The sequence below is a fragment of the Ixodes scapularis genome, unplaced genomic scaffold, assembly GCF_016920785.2.
Source record: "Ixodes scapularis isolate PalLabHiFi unplaced genomic scaffold, ASM1692078v2 PGA_scaffold3__209_contigs__length_174095766, whole genome shotgun sequence".
Lineage (NCBI taxonomy): Eukaryota > Metazoa > Arthropoda > Arachnida > Ixodida > Ixodidae > Ixodes > Ixodes scapularis.
In genome coordinates this window covers 170,995,182-171,004,374 of record NW_024609868.1, presented here as the reverse complement: position 1 = coordinate 171,004,374, position 9,193 = coordinate 170,995,182, and the positions used below count along the sequence as shown (strand labels likewise).

At 44.6% G+C, this 9,193-nt stretch overlaps 1 pseudogene; it reads left to right on the top strand.

The window, feature by feature from the left end:
- The first annotated feature begins 217 nt into the window (after positions 1–217).
- The window catches only part of LOC121047394, a 28,886-nt pseudogene continuing 19,910 nt past the window's right edge, over positions 218–9,193 (top strand).

The window sequence follows — 9,193 nt, the reverse complement described above, 5'->3', positions numbered from 1 at the left end:
TGCAGCTGCGAGCGCTGAAACACCCGTACCGCAAAACAACGGAGACCCGTGAAACGCCGTAACATACAAGAGAAAAGGCACATGGGTACGAGGAGACCTGAGTTTGCAAGCAGCAACGGGGGACAATGCAAAGCCCCAAAGGCGCCTCAAAACCGAGTATAAGGTCCGCCTGACAAGATCAGGTACATCAATCAAGCTCTTCTTGTCAAGACTAAAGATGCTTATCAAAAGAACACAAAAATTAGCATTATTCACCATGACCCTAATGGAGAAAGTCAATACCATCTCAATGAGAATTAGCTCGGAGTCACTGGAAAACGTTCTTGAGCAGATCACCGAGGTCGACATTGAGGGGCAGAAAATACACGGTCTAGTCTTTCGCACTTACGGAGCGACCTATTGCAAGGGGGTCATATACGTTATTCATAGCTTACAAGAGGAGCACCAGAATGAGATGCTTAACCTCGAACTGGAGTCGGATAAAATACTCGTTGGTGGCCGCCCGGCGCCTGGGCAAGACAAACACTGCAGTATGGGCTTTCGACGGATACAAGCCACAACGTTCCATCCTCGGAAGGCGGTACACACCGGTGTTACCACAAAGGCCGAAAGCAGCGACTCGCACCAACTGCCACGGCTCTGGGCACAAGCCGGACATTTGCACGAACACGTTTCAGTCTGCGCAACATGCGGCAACACACAGAATCAAGACCAAGTAGGTTGCTCAAGCTCAAACGCCCTGTTCTGCCAAGGGTTCAAGATGCCGGGCACAAGACGTTTATACATATATATATATATATATATACATGTTTGTTTCATATAGATACATGTTTCATCAAATGGCAACATACGAATTAGAATGCCGTGATGGAAGGACACCAAGAGAAAAAAACAACCGGAAGAAAAAGAAATCAAATCTGGGAGTTTTACGTGCCAAACCAACAACGGGCATCTGGCACACCTCAGCGGAGGACTGAGGATTTATTTCGACCACCTGGGGATCTTGTGACGTGCAAACGAAAGCTCGGTTACACGGCGGCTTCTTCGCAATAAGCCTCCATCAGATTGCGGCAGATTTGTACACGTTATTGAAGAAAGTAACCGATTACAATTACAATTACTTCACTGTAAAAAGTAACCGATTACAATTACAATTACAGCATCAAAAAAGTAATCGAAAATTACTAAACAGTAATCGATTACTTCCCACGTTACTTTTGATTCAACTTTTTTTTATAATGGTAGCTTAATCCTTGGGATCTCGCGTTCAGATATTCTGTGAGTGACTCCAGTACAACTACCCCCCCCCCCCCCCCACCAAAAAAAAAAATAGAATTGAGAAAAATTGTAATAGGAAATTTTGTAGTCGATTACAACGAAAAAGTAATTCAATTGCATGGATCATTACTCCTGAAAGGAAGTAATTGAAACGTTTCAAAATTACAGTAAAATGTAATCGATTACAGTAATCCATTATTTGTAACGCATTACGTACAAGTCTTGATTGCGGGCACCTCGGCCGGGATTGGAACCCGCCACCTGGGTATCCGTAGGCCGGCAACCGGAAGCAAGGTTCCATTTGTTGATATATTCACCTATAAAAATCTCAGCGTTTTAATATATTCCTGTTCGTTGTGGGCGATTCAGACGATCGAAATATACTGCGAGCCGGGAAGAATAAGCGAGGTTAATTTTATTATTCTTTATTAAAAGGTTACTTGACATTGCACGCACGTTTTACAAGAACCTCACACGTTTCAATCTAAGTCCCTCGTTTGAACTTAACAACAGTTGCTTCTCGAAGTTGCTGTTCGCAAGACGAGCAAGTGGAGAAGAGGGTATGTCTTTTGCGAGATCAGTCTTGAAATCTACCAATCCTTTTTCGTGAAGGTCGGATTCGTTGTTCAGTTTTAATGGCAGGGGAAGGGGGACGTAGGGGGAGAGGGAGGGAATCAAGGTTATTTCTGTGCATCATTAAGTGACCAATGTTTGAGCTACAAGGGTGCGTTCGATGCCTGGTTAACCTGCTCCTATTGTAACTGAAGGTCTCTCTGTGGACACTAAGTGATGGCCGCAGTCAGCCTTAGATGTCTGGGTGTATGAGGAGTCATGGAAGCAAAGAAAGTAGCTGAATTCGAGACGTTCCTCTTTCTTTGTGTTTTCCTTGGACTAAAAGTTTTGTCTTTTGTGCTGCAGCAACTGGCACTCAAAAAAAAGAATCAATGTCTACCAGCTCGCATGCGGCAGAGCTGTTCCCCAGCGAGGACCGCGCAAAAAGAGACTTTAAAATAAATAACAAAAAGTTAACAAGATCTCTGCTGTTCGCAAAGTTAATGTTTTTATACTTTTTAGAGTTTCTCCCTTAGAATAAAAATAAAAATTACCTCACTGGACCAAAAAAAAAAGAGCGGCGTTTCTTTTTCTTCTACCGTAAAAACATAACGAGTTCCCGCTCCAGTACCACCGATGCAACATGGAAGGGCGGCGTCCTTTCGTTCTTCCTGAAAGGAACGCGCTCCAAGAACGAACGCCGTCCCGTACAACACTGGCACCGTGTACAAGAAGCGGTGAGATAGGGGAACGGGGGGAGTCTTTCTACTGACACTGCCGAGTCGAAAAACGTGAATAGTGTCCTTCACGCTGCCAACACGCGTATTTTCTTGCCGAAACGCAATGAGTTGTCATCGCTGATTCGCTGATATGTTCCTGTGATGCTCATGTCATTTTACTATCGGAGACTCGGCCCAGTTCCCACGTTAATAATAGTGAAATACTATTCGATTACCCTAATTTTCATATCTATCGGTGTAACAGAGCAGATCATCGAGGGGGCGAGTTCTTTTGGCAATTAACAGAAATATTGCAAGTCCTAAAGTCTCCGGACAAACTGGCCTTGAGATAGTTTTTTTTAATGCTGTTTTGGAAGTTTTAAATTGGTGTTTGCTAGCGTTCATTTAATGCTTCCGCTAACTTTTGAAATCTCCTTCGCGATGATTTATCGCTTCTGGCAGTGCACCATCCTGACAGAACAATTTTTCTTTTTGGTGATTTTAACCTTCCGGGTATAAATTGGAATACCTCGCCGAAAAGTTGTTCAGAAGAAGCGAATGTAAATTACGATTTTATTGAGTTGTGCCCTTCCTTTAATTTCGTTCAACTAGTTTCTCTACACGAGTCACTGACAACTGCTCAAATATTATTGATTTAGTACTTAGTACTGAGCCTTTTCCTAGTGAAGTCAGTATCTTCTGTTCATGCCACTAGTGTCCATCAAGCTCTACATTGCTTCATTGATAATAAGCCGCCGAAATCAGTCTGTGTTCAAAAGAGAATACGTTTGTACCACAGGGAATTCCATGACCCGATTAACTGGCAACTCACTGAGTAGTTTGTTTCTTTCAGTGAGAATTTTGATAACCGTAATGCTAATAAAAATTAGAATTTATTTAAGTCCAAATTAATCGAACTTGTCGAACGCCACGTTCTTTGCCAAATCATCCCATCCGATACATCTAAGCCATGGTTCAATTATTCGCTTCGTCGCCTTGCCAACAAAAAGAAAAGACTGTTTAGGAATGCAAAAAACGAAAATACACTAAAAGCCTGGCTGAAGCATTCTACCTGCTCAACAGAATACAAGGAATTGTTGCGTGAACGCAAACATACATTTTTAAACCACACTCTACTGTCTCTGTTACTTCATAACCCTCGTCAATTTTGGAGTATTGTTAGCGATAAGTTATCATCTGTAATCAGTTGGGTAAAAAGTTGGGCGTTTATATATTGGAAAATGAATGTGCCAATCTTCTAAACAGAGATTTTTTCATGTTTTCACTGCATCGATGCCCATCAACCTTTCTCCCTTTATTCCAACAAATGATTTCGCTATGGACCCTATTGTCATATATTTTAATAACTAAGTTATTATTTTTTGAATCCCTCAAAATGTCTTCATCCTGTGGCATCGACGATAATAATGCCGGACTGTTATTTAACACTAAGTTATTATCTGGGCTTTTTCTCACTAAAATATTTCAGCAGTCCTAGGAGACAGGTGTAATACCGTTTGATTAGAAAATTGGTACGGCCATTATTCCATTCCACAAACCCGGCATTAAATCATCCTCAATGAATTACCGGCTCATATTGTTTACCTGCATCTCCTACAAAATCCTGCGCACATCATCTACAAGCATCTCATAAATTTCCTGGATTCATGTGACTTCTTCAGTAGCGTGCAGCACGGTTTCCGCAAGTAACTTTTATGCGAGACCCGGCTCCTTTTTCTTAATAACGACTTATTTAAAAATCTTGGCTCCGGTTTCCCCACTGATGCTGTTTTCCTAGATTTCGTCAAAGCTTTTCACAAGGTCCCTCATAATCGTCTTCTTTTTAAACTCTCTCCCAAAAAACTAGATCCCCATGTCCTGAGCTGGATTGAAGTTTTGCGTAGTTATCGCTCTCAATTTGTTTTTGCTAACAACGCAGCCTCCTCTTTAGCTCCTGTCTCGTCTGGTGTCCCACAGGAAACGATACTTGTCGCTTTACTTTTCTTAATCTATACTTATGACCTTCTTCTCTAAGTTTCATCCTCAATTCGTATTTTTGTGGACGACTGTGGGTTTTACCGATTAATAAAAACTCCTAATGAAAACTTTCTACTTCAGAGCAATATTAAGGCAATTGTCGACTGGTGTCGTACGTAGCAAATGTCTCTAAATATTAACAGGTGATTGCATGTACGTTTCACACGATATTCCTTCCACCCCGTAACAACGCTAACGCTTGACGGCGGCGCTTTTAAGACTGACACGCAGTACAAACATCTCTAAGTTAATTAACTAGTAATCCAGCCTGGAGCATTTTTGTTGCTGAATTAAAATCTTCTGCTAACCGATCGCTTGGTTACATTCGCCGTAATTTTAAGTCTCTCCCTTCTAACCTAAAAAACCCATTCAAGTCACCCTCGTTCGTCCTAAACTAGAATACGCTTCATCTATATGACATCCCGACCAATGCATCATAACTAATCGAATTGGCGCCATGCAAAACCGTGCTGCTCGCTTCATTCTTTTTGATTATTTCCGTTTTTTCAGTGTCACATCAATGAAATCTCAACCAGACTTTCCTGACCTTTCTCTTCGTTGTAAAATCACTCGTCTTTGCCTCCTTCACACACTTCATTACCCCTATCTTTATGACCATCTCTCCTCAGCCCACCCACTTATGTATCTCCACGACTGGACCATACATGCAATATTACCCAGCATAAAGCGAAATTCACAGCCCATGAGCATTCACTTCTAGCCGGAACCATCACAGACTGAAATGGCCTTCCCTATGACAGCGTCACCATCACTGACAACACCTTGTTTGGAAGCGCACTAACAAAACACTCCAATCTGTAATGGTATATTTTTGTCCTTCCATGGCTTAGCCTCAACGCTGAATACTCGTTTAGTTGGACGTTCCCGTAGATATAGTTTTCAGCAGGAGCTCGTATGAGAGCACCTTTATAGTTCTCATATTCTAATTCCGCGATGTCTTCCTTTATACACTTAAGCTTCCCTGCAAACATACCCAGATTTTCGCTTTCAAGCTTGGAAACTTTGTGAAGATCTTCGAGGAGTCCCCGGAGCATAAAAAAGTAGCCAGTGCAGCTTGATGCGAACGTCTCGGGTGCCAAGGTCAATGACGATACAACGGCGTCCCTTGACCACGAGGTCTCCCGCCGCGGGAACCCTCCGTTTACCCTCGAGGGATTCGAAGGTCACGGCCCAGACGTGGTTCATCTGGTACGCCCCCGAACGATGACCTCGGGGTGCAGTGCCAGATGACTCGGGGCATGCCGGAAGTCTTCCCCACGGTACAGGCGGCCCCGGATGTCAGCCTCAAGCAAAGCGGTGCTCAAAACCGAAAACCCAGTTAGCTGAGGCGGCAGAATAATCGTATAATCAGTCATTACTGTCATCGCGACCCGGCTGGGCCGCTGAAGCTGCTCCGGCGGAGCCTGACATCCCACATCCGCACTCGGTGAAAGCCAGCAATGGAATCCTGAGGTAACCAGGATACCTATGTTTGACGTTCTTGAAACTAGAAAGAAACTGAAGTGACATAGGGGTAGGAGGAACTTAACCAAGCCAGGGCGCGCACCGCGGAACCGCCCTTTTTGACGCCGTGACAACATGGCGAGATTGGCGTCTGTCACTCTTTTGAGAGACGTCACGAGCCAATCCCCGAAGAGCGGAAGCTGCGCCCCTACCGTACCTACGCTTTCCCGGCCGTGCCTACATGGAACCTAGTCCCTACGCGAGCGTCCGTTTCTCCGGCAACCGAAGGAGCGTTTCCTCATTTTAGCGGAGCAACAGCAGCCATTCTTGCGGGAGCTCGACAGTCGTGTTGCATCTATTTTAATATACACCTCGAACAGAAAAGTTCCTTATTACGTGATAATTATCGTAGGTCAACATGCAGTACTATATAAATAAGAATCTTAAGTGCCGGGATAAACTGATTGCGAAGGGCACTCCGAAGCTGCGAGTCTCCGCATCAGCTGTTTCGGAACATGACGGACACCTTTGAGAAAAGGGCCGAAAACACGTCTGCGGAGTCACGGACGTAACCTGTTGCTGTTGTGACACCACCGAACCTGACAAAGCAACTTCACCGATCTAAATCAAAAACTCGGCGACTAGTGCTGCTGCATTTCGAGCTTCTTGAGCCCCGACTTTGCCTGAAGAACCTGGCGAAGCGTCTAAAGGTAAGACAATCGCTCTCCTCAAACCCTGCGACGGGAGGCTAGCTACGTCTCTACTTACAGGAAAAAAGGAACTACAAAGAAAAGTATACGCCTGCGATCGCACGGTACTTGGTGGGACAGTCTTCTGCCTTTCAGGTAACGCAGCAAGTGCAAGTATCACTAATGTACAATCTCTAAAATCTCTAGCGCAAGAGGGTGAGCACGCTTAAAATCTTATTCGCGCGAACTCTCCTTCAAAGGCGGGCAAAGGTTATCACCATGATCCTTTTGTTCTTCAAGGTGCATGAGCCCCTGAAAGAGATGTGAAGGCAACCTAGGTAAAAGTGCGCGTTGCACAGCTTGTTTTTTTTTGCAATGTTTAAGTCAGGGTCACACATCGAATCCATCACACCAAAGACAGTCTCCAGACGCTGAGGCCTTCCTTTTATGACGTCAGATGCAACAGCTGTCTGCAGGCATGTTCGGTGCGTACATGTGGATGGTTTCAACCGTGCTTGTGGCGTATCCCCATACAATTCTGTCCGCAGCAGGCGCTGTCTTTTGTATGATGCACTAGTAGTGAGGCTGCGGCCTTTCAGTTCTAGAACCGAGCATGCAACCACGACTGTTCACCAAGTATGCGTTCAGTGGGATACGGGGGCCGTTCGTCGAAAGCCATTTTGTAACGGGGCAACTCGTAGCGGGGCAATTTGTCACACAGGGCAATGAACTTTGGGGTAATTCTTCCCTGCGGCAACTTGTCGAATGTTTGAATATCTTGTTGCCCGCGTACTATACTCTGTCTCACCCTACGATGGACTAGGGCCCGAAGGCTGGCGGGCAGAGCACTGCCTCAGAAAAACTTGCATCCGCATTGCGAAAGAGTGCGCGAGAGAAATCCGGATACGCAGACTACGAAAAGCACTAATCTAATGCATATGGTCCTCTGTTATAATAGCGCGCTATTTTATATTGGTGAAATAAAGGTACATGATCTTTAGTTTCTTAAACATTCTTGCCATATTTCGTAAACATGTCAACTGTTTGGAGAAGTTGGACGGCGCGTAGGCAACACTGACGTGAAGTCGTTTCTCTTTAGCGAAACGACTCTACGAATCCAATCTAATCCAACTTTAGTGTACGTAAAATGTACCGGGGCCCGCATCTCCCTTCCGCACGCGGACCGTACATACGCCCCCGTGTCGAACACTCTATCCGACTCATCTTCTTTTTTAATGACCACTGGTTCTGATTCCGGGTTCCCTTCGCCCCTTCGCTTCCAGACGGTATTTAATCCCTTCAGTAGTCTTCAGTAGCAGCAAGCAGACGGAGCCGGAGCGAGGGCTCGATAAGCAGACGAGAAACTTGCCTCCGCATGACGCGTTCTGGCGCACTAAAACGTACGACGGAGCAAATATAACACGTGGTTTGCAACAGGCTCATGATTGGTCCTGGCGGCCTGTACCATCGGGCTTTCGTCCATCGTAGTATGAGACGGAGTATAGCTTTTTAGCGTTCGGTCACTTTTGTTATTGAGCTCCTGTTTAGAAAGTTTAGTCTAATTGTTTCCTTTTAAGTCCGACACCCTTCAGTTTCTTCAGTACTATTGGCTTAGGTATTGGGCAGCTTGAAATGTGACTTCCAGTGAATCGTTCATGAATCAGCAGACTACTATAAAACGTTTTGTTTTGCGCATCTCTTCTTGAAACTGCCATGGAAGTCATCGAGACGAAAAGAGTTGGAGAGATGCTACTTTGGCGATGGATTTTCATACACTAACGTCCACACGAACCCACAGCAACGCGGAGAGAATGTAACAACTACATCGACACAAAGAGAATGTAGCTCATCCTCGTGTGCGACAGAAACTGGGCGTGCACGACACAGATATGGCATATGTGCGACACGAAAAGTATTTAACTCGTCCACGTGCGCGACACAGATTGCGCATGCGGGACACACACAGACTGCGCATACACGACTGAAACGTTTCACGTAACATTCCACAATTGCCCAGCAATTTGCCATCTATTTTTTCATTAGTAACAGGGAGGTGTCAAGAGTGTGGTGGACAAGGCATAAGTACCTCAAAATAAAGGGGCAAGCGCCCACTAAAAAATTGATGTAATTGCGGAAAAATGGGGGATGGGCACTTATCAGGTCATTAGTTCTGCATGTAAATGTGCTGTGCGTATTTTCACAGATCTTACAAATCGGGGAATGGGCATTTAGTGTGGAATGGGCAGATGCACGGTATTCTACGCTAGTCAGTGTCTATTAAAATTTTGTAAAAGTCTAATTTCTTGTGTCGAGAACAAAATAAGTAAATGGAGGAAGGAGGTCGCTGGTAATTATACTCACATGGAAGAACTATGTTCGATAAACGTCAAAAATTCCAATGATAAGAACGAGAAAAACTTAATTTTTTGACGAATTGCCCTATGTGACCAAGAG